At 48.8% G+C, this 13,313-nt stretch overlaps 1 protein-coding gene across 2 annotated transcripts in view; it reads left to right on the forward strand.

The window, feature by feature from the left end:
- Nucleotides 1–13,313, forward strand: part of txnrd2.2 (thioredoxin reductase 2, tandem duplicate 2) — a 154,756-nt gene that overhangs the window by 1,761 nt on the left and 139,682 nt on the right. The gene's annotated exons all lie outside the window — the stretch shown is intronic.

Here is a 13,313-nt window from a genome sequence, read left to right on the forward strand (position 1 = left end):
CAACACAGAACTACATGCTGTATACAGAGATGAGTCAGCCTGCAACCAGGGGTTTAGATCAGAGCCCTGAAGCCCTGCCATATCCAGTCTTGAATTTTAAAAACATTTGTTCACCTTGTTGCCTCGCCACATTTATTGCCCATCCCTAATTGTGCTTGAGCTGGTGATAGCAAAACACCTTGAACTGCTACAGTCAGTGTGGTTTAGGGACACCCACAGTGCTGTTAGGAAGGGAGTTCCAGGATTTTGATCCAGGAACAGTGAAGGAACAGCGATTATAGTTCCAAGTCAGGATGGTGTGTGGATTGAAGAGGAACTTGCAGGTGCTGCCCGTGTCCTGTTTTAGGTGGTAGAGGTCACGGCTTTGGGAGGTGCTGTCAGAGGAGCCTTGGTGAGTTGCTGGGTTGCATCTTGTTCTTGGTACACACTGTCACTGTGCGTCAGTGATGGATTGGGTGCCAATCAAGTGGGCTACTTTGCCCTCCCCTCCATGGAGATGGATAACAACCCAACATGGAGATGGATAACAACCCAACAAATGAGAGGAGGAGGCTCAACAATGGCAGAGCTTTAATCATGGATGTCTCCAAGAAGCCTTGAACTTGTCTTTTTGGCAGAACAGTGTGTTAGCGATGAAAAGCTAGTGCAGGAGAACCCCATTGGAGTTGCCATTCCCAAATCCTTCCTTTCCAACCCTGGCATTGAAGTTCGAAAAAAAGGGTGATCTTATTGTCCTTGGGAATGTTGGCGAGTATAGTGTACAGGGTGGAGTAGAAGCCTCTTGGACTCATCATTGATATCAAGGGTTGGAGTGTAGGCACTCAAAACCATTGTCTGCTGGTTCTTGGCAAGTTGTAGACGGAAGGTCATGAGGCGCTCGTTGCTGCCGACATGGAGCTATGAAAGTCGTTGATGAGTTAGTTCTTGATGGTGAAACCAATTCCATGCGTCCTGGACTGTTCCTTGGGTTTTCCTCTCCAGAATTTAGAACATACAGTGCAGAAGGAGGCCATTCGGCCCATCCATTCTGCACTGACCCATTTAAGCCCTCACTTCCACCCTATCCCCGTAACCCAATGACCCCATCTAACCTTTTTGGACACTAAGGGCAATTTAGCATGGCCAATCCACCTAACCTGCACGTCTTTGGACTGTGGGAGGAAACCGGAGTACCCGGAGGAAACCCATGCAGACACGGGGAGAACTTGCAGACTCCGCACAGACAGTGACCCAGCGGGGAATCGAACCTGGGACCCTGGCGCTGTGAAGCCACATGCTAGCCACTTGTGCGACCGTGCTGAAGGTGTAACAATCGCCATCTTCCCTAAGCTGCCCTTCGGGTCGATTGCAGGGCAGCGACGTCAATGTTGAAGTGCCTGAATTCACGGCAACAAGGGCAGTTCTCCATTCCGGTCGATTGATTTGCCCATTACCCACGAGGGTTCCCACATTCCAGTTTCCAAAATTGAGTTTAATGTTAATTTTCTGATCACAGGATGATGAGCTGCTGGGTGTGGTTTTCCAGTCAGGCTGGGGATGGAACAGGCTACTTTTAGGGCACCTTTTCTAGCTCTTTCCCCACAGGGGGGTGGGGTGGTGAGCAGAGTGGATCCTGAAGAGGCCTGCTCAGTCGTGGGGAGAAAGCTGCCAGAATGCTCTCCTATTCCGATTCCAAGAGCGAAACGACTGAATCAAACTCCACCACCAATGTGCCGGTCCAAAGCTAGGGACATCCCGACCTCACAGTCCTTCCTGTCCCTTTCACCTCTCGCCGATCGCCGCAGGGCTCGTTTTGTTGGGGTGGGGGGGTGCTGGTTTCCTCCGGGTAGTCACCTGGTGTGGGACATCTTTTAATATGGTTATACTGTTGCACATCTGGGGCTGGTTTAGCACAGTGGGCTAAACAGCTGACTTGCAATGCAGAACAAGGCCAGCAGCGCGGGTTCAATTCCCGTACCGGCCTCCCCGAACAGGCGCCGGAATGTGGCGACGAGGGGCTTTTCACAGTAACTTCATTGAAGCCTACTTGTGACAATAGGCGATTATTATTATTACATCAGCAGACACGAGGTCCTCGACAAAGGGTAGGTCCAGTTCCAGTGGCAAGGGAACCTCGACGACTGGGGATCTCCCCACTGCTGCAGCCTTCATCCACAATCGCAGCCATTGACACCAGATGAGTAACTTCCGCCTGATCCGCCGTTGAGGACTTGTTTTGGTTGGCACTTTTGTCTAGTTCCTCTGCTCCAACCTTGCCGTCATGGCTGACCCTACCAGGAGCTTAAGACTCCTGACGTCATTGCTCTCGGGGTAACAAGCTTTTCCATCACGACTAGGTATCAATCCAAGGAAAGGACTCAGCAATAACCTGCTCTGGGCCACTTGACTCCAAACCTCCTTGGTCCAAACATGGGCAAAAGAGCTGAATTCCAGAAATGGGGTCAGCGGCATTGCCCTTGACATCAAGGCAGCATTTGACTTGAGTGTGACGTCAAGGAGCCACAGCAAAACTGAAGTCAATGGGACGGAATCGGCAGAAGTTTCCACTGGTTGGGGTCCTAGCCAGTAAGAGGAAGGTGGTTGTGGTTGTTGGAGGTCGATCATCTCAGTCCGATGGCATTATTGCAGGAATTCCTCAGGGTAATGTCCTTGGCCTCACCACCTTGGTCTGCTTCATCAATGACCTTGCTTCCATCATAAGGTCAAAAGTGAGGATGCTCGTTGATGATTGCGCAATTTTAAAGACCATTTGTAATTTATCGACAATGAAGCAGCCTGCACCCGTAAGAGCTCCGGCGGACGTCATTAAGACTTGGGGTGATAAGTGGCAAATAACATTTGTGCTATACAAGTGCCAGGCAATTACACAAATTGAATTAGAGCTGCCACATAGGTCGTGTGACTATTAACACCAGAGCAACGGCTGGATATTCTCTGTTTTATGTACTCTTTTGATTAGTCGAATGACCCCTGAATTGCTCATCCAGAACCGTAATAACTTTGGTATGTGTGTTATGTACATAATCGCTAAACAGGAACATTTAGGAATAATGTTCAGAAGAGGTCTGCACTAGGAAAATCCACTTACTGCTTCCAAAGTGTGGCATAAGGGTGCAGTACATTCTCCCTTTCCTTTTATCCCTCCTACAGATTCCTACGCTATTTAAGATGCATGATTATACTCACTGAAGGAGCTGCATTGTTGAGTACAAAGGTTTCTACGCAGTGGGTTGAAGTGCTTCAGGCTCGTATAATTATGATAAGTGCAATATAAACAAACATTTAAACCTTTTAGACCCTATAGTGGGCCTCAATGCAAATTACTCTTATTAGTTTTTTAAAAAATAATATTTTATTGAAAATTTTTGGTCAACCAACACAGTACATTGTGCATCCTTTACACAACATTGTAACAATACAGATAATAATGACCTTTTTTAAAATTTAAACAAAAACAACAACAAATAAATAAATATTAAATAACAAAAAATAAAAACTAGCCCTAATTGGCAACTGCCTTGTCTCAGGCCACCCCCCCCCCCCCCATCCCCCCCCATCCCCCCCCCCCCCCCCCCAAGTCCTGGGCCGCTGCTGCTGCCTTCTTTGTTCTCCCCTATCTATCTTTCCGCAAGATATTCGACGAACGGTTGCCACCGCCTAGTAAACCCTTGAGCCGACCCCCTTAGGACGAACTTAATCCGCTCTAACTTTATGAACCCCGCCATATCATTTATCCAGGTCTCCACCCCCGGGGGCTTGGCTTCTTTCCACATTAGCAATATTCTGCGCCGGGCTACTAGGGACGCAAAGGCCAAAACATCGGCCTCTTTCGCCTCCTGCACTCCCGGCTCTTGTGCAACCCCAAATATAGCCAACCCCCAGCTTGGTTCGACCCGGACTCCTACTACTTTCGAAAGCACCTTTGTCACCCCCATCCAAAACCCCTGTAGTGCCGGGCATGACCAAAACATATGGGTATGATTCGCTGGGCTTCTCGAGCACCTCGCACACCTATCCTCCACCCCAAAAAATTTACTGAGCCGTGTTCCAGTCATATGTGCCCTGTGTAATACCTTAAACTGAATCAGGCTTAGCCTGGCGCACGAGGACGACGAGTTTACCCTGTTTAGGGCATCTGCCCACATCCCCTCCTCAATCTCCTCCCCTAGCTCTTCTTCCCATTTCCCTTTTAGTTCGTCCATCATAGTCTCCCCTTCGTCTCTCATTTCCCTATATATATCCGACACCTTACCGTCCCCCACCCATTTCTTTGAGATGACTCTGTCCTGCACCTCTTGTGTCGGGAGCTGCGGGAATTCCCTCACCTGTTGCCTCGCAAAAGCCCTCAATTGCATGTACCTGAATGCATTCCCTTGGGGCAACCCATATTTCTCGGTCAGCGCTCCCAGACTCGCAAACTTCCCATCCACAAATAGATCTTTCAATTGCGTTATACCTGCTCTTTGCCACATTCCATATCCCCCATCCATTCCCCCCGGGGCAAACCTATGGTTGTTTCTTATCGGGGACCCCCCCAGTGCTCCGGTCTTTCCCCTATGTCGTCTCCACTGTCCCCAAATCTTCAATGTAGCTACCACCACCGGACTCGTGGTATAGTTCCTTGGTGAGAACGGCAATGGGGCTGTCACCATAGCCTGCAGGCTGGTCCCCCTACAGGACGCCCTCTCTAATCTCTTCCACGCCGCTCCTTCCTCCTCTCCCATCCACTTACTCACCATTGAAATATTAGCGGCCCAATAATACTCACTTAGGCTCGGTAGTGCCAGCCCCCCCCTATCCCTACTACGCTGTAAGAATCCCTTCCTCACTCTCGGAGTCTTCCCGGCCCAAACAAAACCCATGATACTCTTTTCTATCCTTTTGAAAAAAGCCTTCGTGATCACCACCGGGAGACACTGAAACACAAAAAGGAATCTCGGGAGGACCACCATCTTAACTGCCTGCACCCTCCCTGCCATTGACAATGCTATCATATCCCATCTCTTGAAATCTTCCTCCATCTGTTCCACCAACCGCGTCAAATTTAGCCTGTGCAATGTGCCCCAATTCTTAGCTATCTGGATCCCCAGGTAACGAAAGTCTCTTGTTACCTTCCTCAACGGTAGGTCTTCTATTTCTCTACTCTGCCCCCCTGGATGCACCACAAACAGCTCACTCTTTCCCATGTTCAATTTATACCCTGAAAAATCCCCAAACTCCCCAAGTATCCGCATTATTTCTGGCATCCCCTCCGCTGGATCCGCCACATATAGTAGCAGATCATCCGCATATAAAGATACCCGGTGTTCTTCTCCTCCCCTAAGTATTCCCCTCCATCCCTTGGAACCTCTCAGCGCTATCGCCAGGGGCTCAATCGCCAGTGCAAACAGTAATGGGGACAGAGGACATCCCTGCCTTGTCCCTCTATGGAGCCGAAAGTATGCCGATCCCCGTCCATTCGTGACCACACTCGCCACTGGGGCCCTATACAACAGCTGCACCCATCTAACATACCCCTCTCCGAACCCAAATCTCCTCAACACCTCCCACAGATAATCCCACTCCACTCTATCAAATGCTTTCTCGGCATCCATCGCCACTACTATCTCCGTTTCACCCTCTGGTGGGGCCATCATCATTACCCCTAACAACCTCCGTATGTTCGTGTTCAGCTGTCTCCCCTTCACAAACCCAGTTTGGTCCTCATGAACCACCCCCGGGACACATTCCTCTATTCTCATTGCCATTACCTTGGCCAAGACCTTGGCATCTACATTGAGGAGGGAGATTGGTCTGTAGGACCCGCATTGTAGCGGATCCTTTTCCTTCTTTAAAAGAAGCGATATCGTTGCTTCTGACATAGTCGGGGGCAGTTGTCCCCTTTCCTTTGCCTCGTTGAAGGTCCTCGTCAGTAGCGGGGCGAGCAAGTCCAAATATTTTCTGTAAAATTCAACTGGGAATCCGTCCGGTCCCGGGGCCTTTCCCGTCTGCATGTTCCTAATTCCTTTCACCACTTCTTCTACCGTGATCTGTGCTCCCAATCCCATCCTTTCCTGCTCTTCCACCTTGGGAATTTCCAGCCGATCCAAAAACTCCATCATTCTCTCCCTCCCATCCGGGGGTTGAGCTTCATACAATTTTTTATAAAATGTCTTAAACACTTCATTCACTCTCTTCGCTCCCCGCTCCGTCTCTCCATCTTCGTCTCTCACCCCCCCTATTTCCCTCGCTGCTCCCCTTTTCCTCAATTGGTGTGCCAGCAATCTGCTCGCCTTCTCTCCATATTCATACTGTACACCCTGCGCCTTCCTCCATTGTGCCTCTGCAGTGCCTGTGGTCAGCAAGTCAAATTCCACATGCAGCCTTTGCCTTTCCCTATACAGTCCCTCCTCCGGTGCTTCCGCATACTGTCTGTCCACCCTCAAAAGTTCTTGCAATAACCGCTCCCGTTCCTTACTCTCCTGCTTCCCTTTATGTGTCCTTATTGATATCAGCTCCCCCCTAACCACCGCCTTCAACGCCTCCCAGACCACTCCCACCTGAACCTCCCCATTGTCATTGAGTTCCAAGTACTTTTCAATGCATCCCCTCACCCTTAAGCACACCCCCTCATCCGCCATTAGTCCCATATCCATTCTCCAGGGTGGACGCCCTCTTGTTTCCTCCCCTATCTCCAAGTCTACCCAGTGTGGGGCATGATCCGAAATGGCTATAGCCGTATATTCCGTTCCCCTCACCCTCGGGATCAATGCCCTACCCAACACAAAAAAGTCTATGCGTGAATAGACTTTATGGACATAGGAGAAAAACGAGAACTCCTTACTCCTAGGTCTACTGAATCTCCACGGGTCCACCCCTCCCATCTGCTCCATAAAATCCTTAAGCACCTTGGCTGCTGCCGGCCTCCTACCAGTCCTGGACTTCGACCTATCCAGCCTTGGTTCCAACACCGTGTTAAAGTCTCCCCCCATTATCAGCTTTCCGGTCTCTAGGTCTGGGATGCGTCCTAGCATTCGCCTCATAAAATTGGCATCGTCCCAATTCGGGGCATACACGTTTACCAACACCACCATCTCTCCCTGTAATTTGCCACTCACCATCACGTATCTGCCCCCGTTATCCGCCACTATAGTCTTTGCCTCGAACATTACCCGCTTCCCCACTAATATAGCCACCACCCTGTTTTTCGCATCCAGCCCCGAATGGAACACCTGCCCTACCCATCCTTTGCGCAACCTAACCTGATCTATCAGTTTCAGGTGCGTTTCCTGTAACATGACCACATCTGCTTTAAGTTTCTTAAGGTGTGCGAGTACTCGTGCCCTCTTTATCGGCCCGTTAAGCCCCCTCACGTTCCACGTGATCAGCCGAGTTGGGGGGCTTCCCACCCCCCCCCCCCTTGCCGGTTAGCCATCATCTTTTTCCAGCTTCTCGCCCAGTTCCCACGCGGCTGTATTTCTCCCAGACGGTGCCCCCCCGCCCATCCTTTCCCGCACCCACTCCCCCCTTTCCCCAGCAGCAGCAACCCAGTAATTCCCCCCTCCCCCCCCCCCCTCCCCCCGCTAGCGTAATTACTCCCCCCATGTTGCTCCCAGAAGTCAGCAAACTCTGGCTGACCTCGGCTTCCCCCCGTGATCACGGCTCGCCCCGTGCGGCGCCCCCTCCTTCCTGCTTCTCTATTCCCGCCATAATTATCATAGCGCGGGAACCAAGCCCGCGCCTCTCCCTCGGCCCCGCCTCCCATGGTCAACGCCCCATCTCCTCTCCCTCCCCACCTCCCCCCATCACCACCTGTGGGAGAAAGAAAAGTTACCATACCGCAGGATTAATCATACAATCCCTATTCCCCCCCCCCCCCCCCCCCCACTCGTCCCACCACTTTGTCCAAACTTTCATTTTCGTAGTCCAATCATTCCACTTTTTCTTCTACAATAAAAGTCCACGCTTCATCCGCCGTCTCAAAGTAGTGGTGCCTCCCTTGATATGTGACCCACAGTCTTGCCGGTTGCAGCATTCCAAACTTTATCTTTTTTTTGTGAAGTACCGCTTTGGCCCGATTAAAGCTCGCCCTCCTTCTCGCCACCTCCGCACTCCAATCTTGATAGACGCGGATCACCGCGTTCTCCCATTTACTACACCGAGTTTTCTTCGCCCATCTAAGGACCATTTCTCTATCCTTAAAACGGAGAAATCTCACCACTATGGCTCTGGGAGCTTCTCCTGCTCTCGGTCCTCGCACCATAACTCGGTATGCTCCCTCCACCTCCAACGGACCCGTCGGGGCCTCCACTCCCATTAACGAGTGCAGCATCGTGCTCACATATGCCCCGACGTCCGCCCCCTCCACACCTTCAGGAAGGCCAAGAATCCTCAAGTTGTTCCTCCTTGCGTTATTTTCCAGTGCCTCCAACCTCTCCACAGATCGTTTCTGGTGTGCCTCCTGTATCTCCGACTTCACCACCAGGCCCTGTATGTCGTTTTCATTCTCTGCTGCTTTCGCCTTCACGACCCGAAGCTCCTGCTCCTGGGTCTTTTGTTCCTCTTTCAGCCCTTCAATCGCCTGTAATATCGGGGCCAACAACTCTTTCTTCATTTCCTTTTTTATCTCCTCCACGCAGCGTTTCAAAAACTCTTGTTGTTCAGGGCCCCATATGAAACTGCCACCTTCCGACGCCATCTTGGTTTCTGCTTGCCTTCCTTGCCGTTGTTCCAAAGGATCCGCTGCAATCCGGCCACTTTCCTCTCCTTTTTCCATCCGTGTCCAGGGGGAACACCCTTCTGGTTTACCGCACGGTGTTTTCAGCCGTTAAAATTGCCGTTGGGGCTCCTATCAAGAGCCCAAAAGTCCGTTTCACAGGGAGCTGCCGAAACGTGCGACTCAGCTGGTCATCGCCGCACCCGGAAGTCCTCTTATTAGTTTGTTAATAAGTTCATCGTTAAGTGCCTGTTTCCTACCATATTGTCACTTATTCCCTGCTGTTTTGATTCTCTATGTTTAAATGGCGCTTTTAAAATATATTTTTGTAAACCAGCTTCCAGCAGACTAACAAATCCTTCGGAAAAGACATTAGGCTAGATAAATACTTGATTAGCAAGGGAGTGAGAGGTTATCGGGGTTGGGCAAGAATGTTAGGGGTTGAATTTACAAGCAGATCAACCATGATCTTATTGAATGGCGGGGCAGGCTCGAGGGGCCGAGTGGCCTACTCTTAATTCATGAAGTTGTTCCAGAGGGCATTCTCCCAGTTTCCTGATTGATTGATTGATTGATTTGATTTATTGTCACATGTACCGAAGTACAGTGAAAAGTATTTTTCTGCGGCTGAGGGAACATACACAGTGGGGACATAGTAGACACAAGAATAATCAACAGGGAACATTGACAAATGGAACATCGACAAAACAGTGATTGGTTACAGTGCGGAACAAGGGGCCAAACAAAGCAACGCGTGTTGGATGCCTTGGATGTCCGGTCTTCGAGGTTCGTAGGATCCTCAGATCTGAAAGAAAACATAGAAGAACATAGTAATTATATAAGAAGAGGAAAATAGTTTTAGTAGGTCAGAACGCTGATGGGAGATAAAAGAAAAGGGACAGGGGGAGAGAGCTCGCTGAGAGTCGCCATGCTCCGGCGCCATCTCGGATCGCTTGACCCTGTGGCCGCCTATGGCCGCCTGGCTATCGCTCCTGCCAATTTAGCCGAAACTAGATTGACTGGCCACTGCACTGTTTGTGATCCAACTAAAGGTCACGTTTGTCGACACAGGAATTGTGACAGCTCCTCAAAATAGTTAATTTCCCGTGAATTGTTTTGGGACTCGGTGAGAGATGCGACAAAGTAAAACATGAAATACAGGCTCTATTCTTGTGTTTCAAAGTGTGCAGCTGGTGTAAATCATAATAGTTCAAAAAAATTGTGTGTTGAAGTGCTTTATTTGCCTCCTGGTTTTGTTGCGGAAATGCTCAATGAAGAGCAGAAAGTAGCGATATTGGTAAATGGGTCTAATTAAGATTCATTGGCACGGACTAATGATCGGGGATGAGAGTTCAAAACCCGGCACTGCAGCCGGGGAATTTAGATTCGGTGAATTTAACAAATCTGGAGTAGAGAGGTACCATTAGTAATGGATTGTAAAACCAATTGCTTCATTGTCCTGTTGGGAAGGAAATCTGCCGTCCTTCCCTGGTCTGGCCTGCATGTGACTCCAGTCCAAAAGCAACATGGTTGACTCATATCTGCCCTCTGAAATAGCCCAGCAAACCTCTCCATTGGATTGGAATTGTCAATAAATGCTGATCCTTGTCAGCAGTGCGCACAGTCTCATGAATGAACCAAAAAGCAATTGTAATCGAATTCCAAGCAGGGATTGAACTTTATATTTATACGGGCGGCACGGTAGCACAATGATTAGTACTGTTGCTTCACAGCTCCAGGGTCCCAGGTTCAATTCCCGGCTTGGGTCACAGTCTGTGCGGAGTCTGCACGTTCTCCCCGTGTCTGCGTGGGTTTCCTCCGGGTGCTCCGGTTTCCTCCCACAGGTCCCGAAAGACGTGCTGTCAGGTAATTTGGACATTCTGAATTCTCCCTCTGTGTACCCGAACAGGCGCCGGAGTGTGGCGACTAGGGGCTTTTCACAGTAACTTCATTGCAGTGTTAATGTAAGCCTACTTGTGACACTAATAAAGATTATTATTATTATTTAAATTCAGAAAATATTGAAGACAGATAATTGCCTATGCAAAATTGAAGATATTCAAATCTTTTGAAAGTCGGAAAGCAAGTTGATCAGGCTACCAAAAACACCTAATTGGATCCTGGATTTTATTAAAGAAATAAAACGTTCAGAAGCTGATGGTAAACCTGCCCAAATAAACCATTAGGCCATGGGTCTGAATGTTGTGTCCAGTTTTGGATGCCTTGCTTTAGGAGAGATTTGAAGGCCATGGAATTGGCACAGAATTGATCTGCTAAGATGATAGCATCAATGAGAGGCTTTAGATATAACGAAAGTCTAAATATGGGGCTTTCTTCGTTAGATCAGCAAAGGTTAAAGTGAGTAGAGTCGCGTGGATTCAAAACGTTGCCACTATTTTCTCTCCACACATGCTGCCAGGTGTGTTTTTCCAGCTTTTTCTATTTTTTTTCCGGATAAAGGGAGACCTGATGGGGGTTTCCAAAATTGAGGGATTTTGGTAAGCTAATTCAGGAAACAACTGTTTCATTGTAACTAAAGAAGATAAACTTAAGATTATCACCAAAGGAACAGCACAATGGGTTCAGAGAATTTTCCGTGCAAATGGATTGGATTGGATAGGATTTGTTTATTGTCACATGTTCTGTGAGCAGCTCAACAGATCATTAAGTACATGAAAAGAAAAGGGAATAAAAGAAAATACTTAATAGGGCAACACAAGGTATACAATGTAACTTGATAAGCACCGGCATCGGATGAAGCATACAGGACTGTAGTGTTAATGAGGTCAGTCCATAAGAGGGTCATTTAGGAGTCTGGTGACAGCGGGGAAGAAGCTGTTTTTGAGTCTGTTCGTGCGTATTCTCAGACCTTTGTATCTCCTGCCCGATGGAAGAAGTCGGAAGAGTGAGTAAGCCGGGTGGGAGGGATCTTTGATTATGCTGCCCGCTTTCCCCAGGCAGCGGGAGGTGTAGATGGAGTCAGTGAATGGGAGGCAGGTTCGTGTGATGGACTGGGCTGTGTTCACAACTCTCTGGAGTTTCTTGCGGTCCTGGGCCGAGCAGTTGCCATAGCAGGCTGTGATGCAACCAGATAGGATGCTTTCTATGGTGCATCTGTAAAAGTTGGTAAGAGTTAATGTGGACATGCTGAATTTTCTTAGTTTTCTGATGAAGTGTAGGCGCTGTTGAGCTTTCTTGGTGGTAGCGTCGACGTGGGTGGACCAGGACAGATTTTTGGAGATGTGCACCCCTAGGAATTTGAAACTGCTAACTATCTCCACCTCTGCCCCGTTGATGCTGACAGGGGTGTGTACAGTACTTTGCTTCCTGAAGTAATTGACCAGCGCTTTAATTTTGTAACAAAATGATTGTTACAATATGGAATTCTGTATCCAAATCACCGATGAACCAAAATTCAATAATAGCTTTCAAGAGGCCAGGAATTAATATTTGAAAAAGAAAAATGTGAAGGCTTTACATAGTGTTTTTTACAGCACAGAAACTGATCATTGGGCCCAAGTGGCCTGTGCTGGTAGTGTTGCTTCAGACAAGCCTCTTCTCATCCTTCTTCATTTCATTGACCGCATAACCGTTCTATCTCGCTGTCCCAAAATGAATTTACCGTTTTCATTCACTACTTCCTAGAACAGTTAGTTTCACATTCTAACAATTCTCTGGGTAAAGAGTGTAAGGAAAGAACATGGGAACAACAGCAATGATGGTTCTTTCAGAGAGTTGGCAGGTGCAATGGGTCAAAAAGCTCAGTCTGCCATGTAACAATGTAAGAAATTAAACTATTGCACTGTCTAATTTAAATGATTATGAAATGTACTTTGGCAAAATTTTATGAATGAAGCACAGTTTTTACATAGAATTTACAGTGCAGAAGGAGGCCATTCGGCCCATCGAGTCTGCACCGGCTCTTGGAAAGAGCACCCTACCCAAGGTCAACACCTCCACCTTATCCCCATAACCCAGTAACCCCACCCAACACTAAGGGCAATTTTGGACACTAAAGGCAATTTATCATGGCCACTCCACCTAACCTGCACATCTTTGGACTGTGGGAGGAAACCGGAGCACCCGGAGGAAATCCACGCACACACAGGGAGGATGTGCAGACTCCGCACAGGCAGTGACCCAAGCCGGAATCGAACCTGGGACCCATGAGCTGTGAAGCAAGCCAAGTGTTGGATCAGCTTGTGGATAAAATGTTTGTTGAAGTGGTGCCCTCAAACCACACTCACCACTAAAGAGACAGAGCTGCCTTGTTGTGATTTTGAAAGTTCTGTTTGGTCAGTGACCCAGGTCTTATGCTCTGCAAACTGCGATTCTGCGGGCTGCGATTCTGCAGGCTGCGGTTCTGCGGGCTGTGGTTCTGCAAACTGCGATTCTGCAGGCTGCGATTCTGCGGGCTGCGATTCTGCAAACTGTGGTTCTGCAAACTGCGATTCTGCGGGCTGCGATTCTGCAGACTGTGGTTCTGTAGGCTCCGATTCTGTAGGCTGCGGTTCTGCAGACTGCGATTCTGCGGGCTGCGATTCTGTAAGCTGCGGTTCTGCAGGCTGCGGTTTTGCGGGCTGCGATTCTGTAGGCTGAGGTTCTGCAGACTGCGATT

The sequence above is a fragment of the Scyliorhinus torazame genome, chromosome 1 (genome assembly GCF_047496885.1).
Source record: "Scyliorhinus torazame isolate Kashiwa2021f chromosome 1, sScyTor2.1, whole genome shotgun sequence".
Taxonomy (NCBI): Eukaryota; Metazoa; Chordata; class Chondrichthyes; order Carcharhiniformes; family Scyliorhinidae; genus Scyliorhinus; species Scyliorhinus torazame.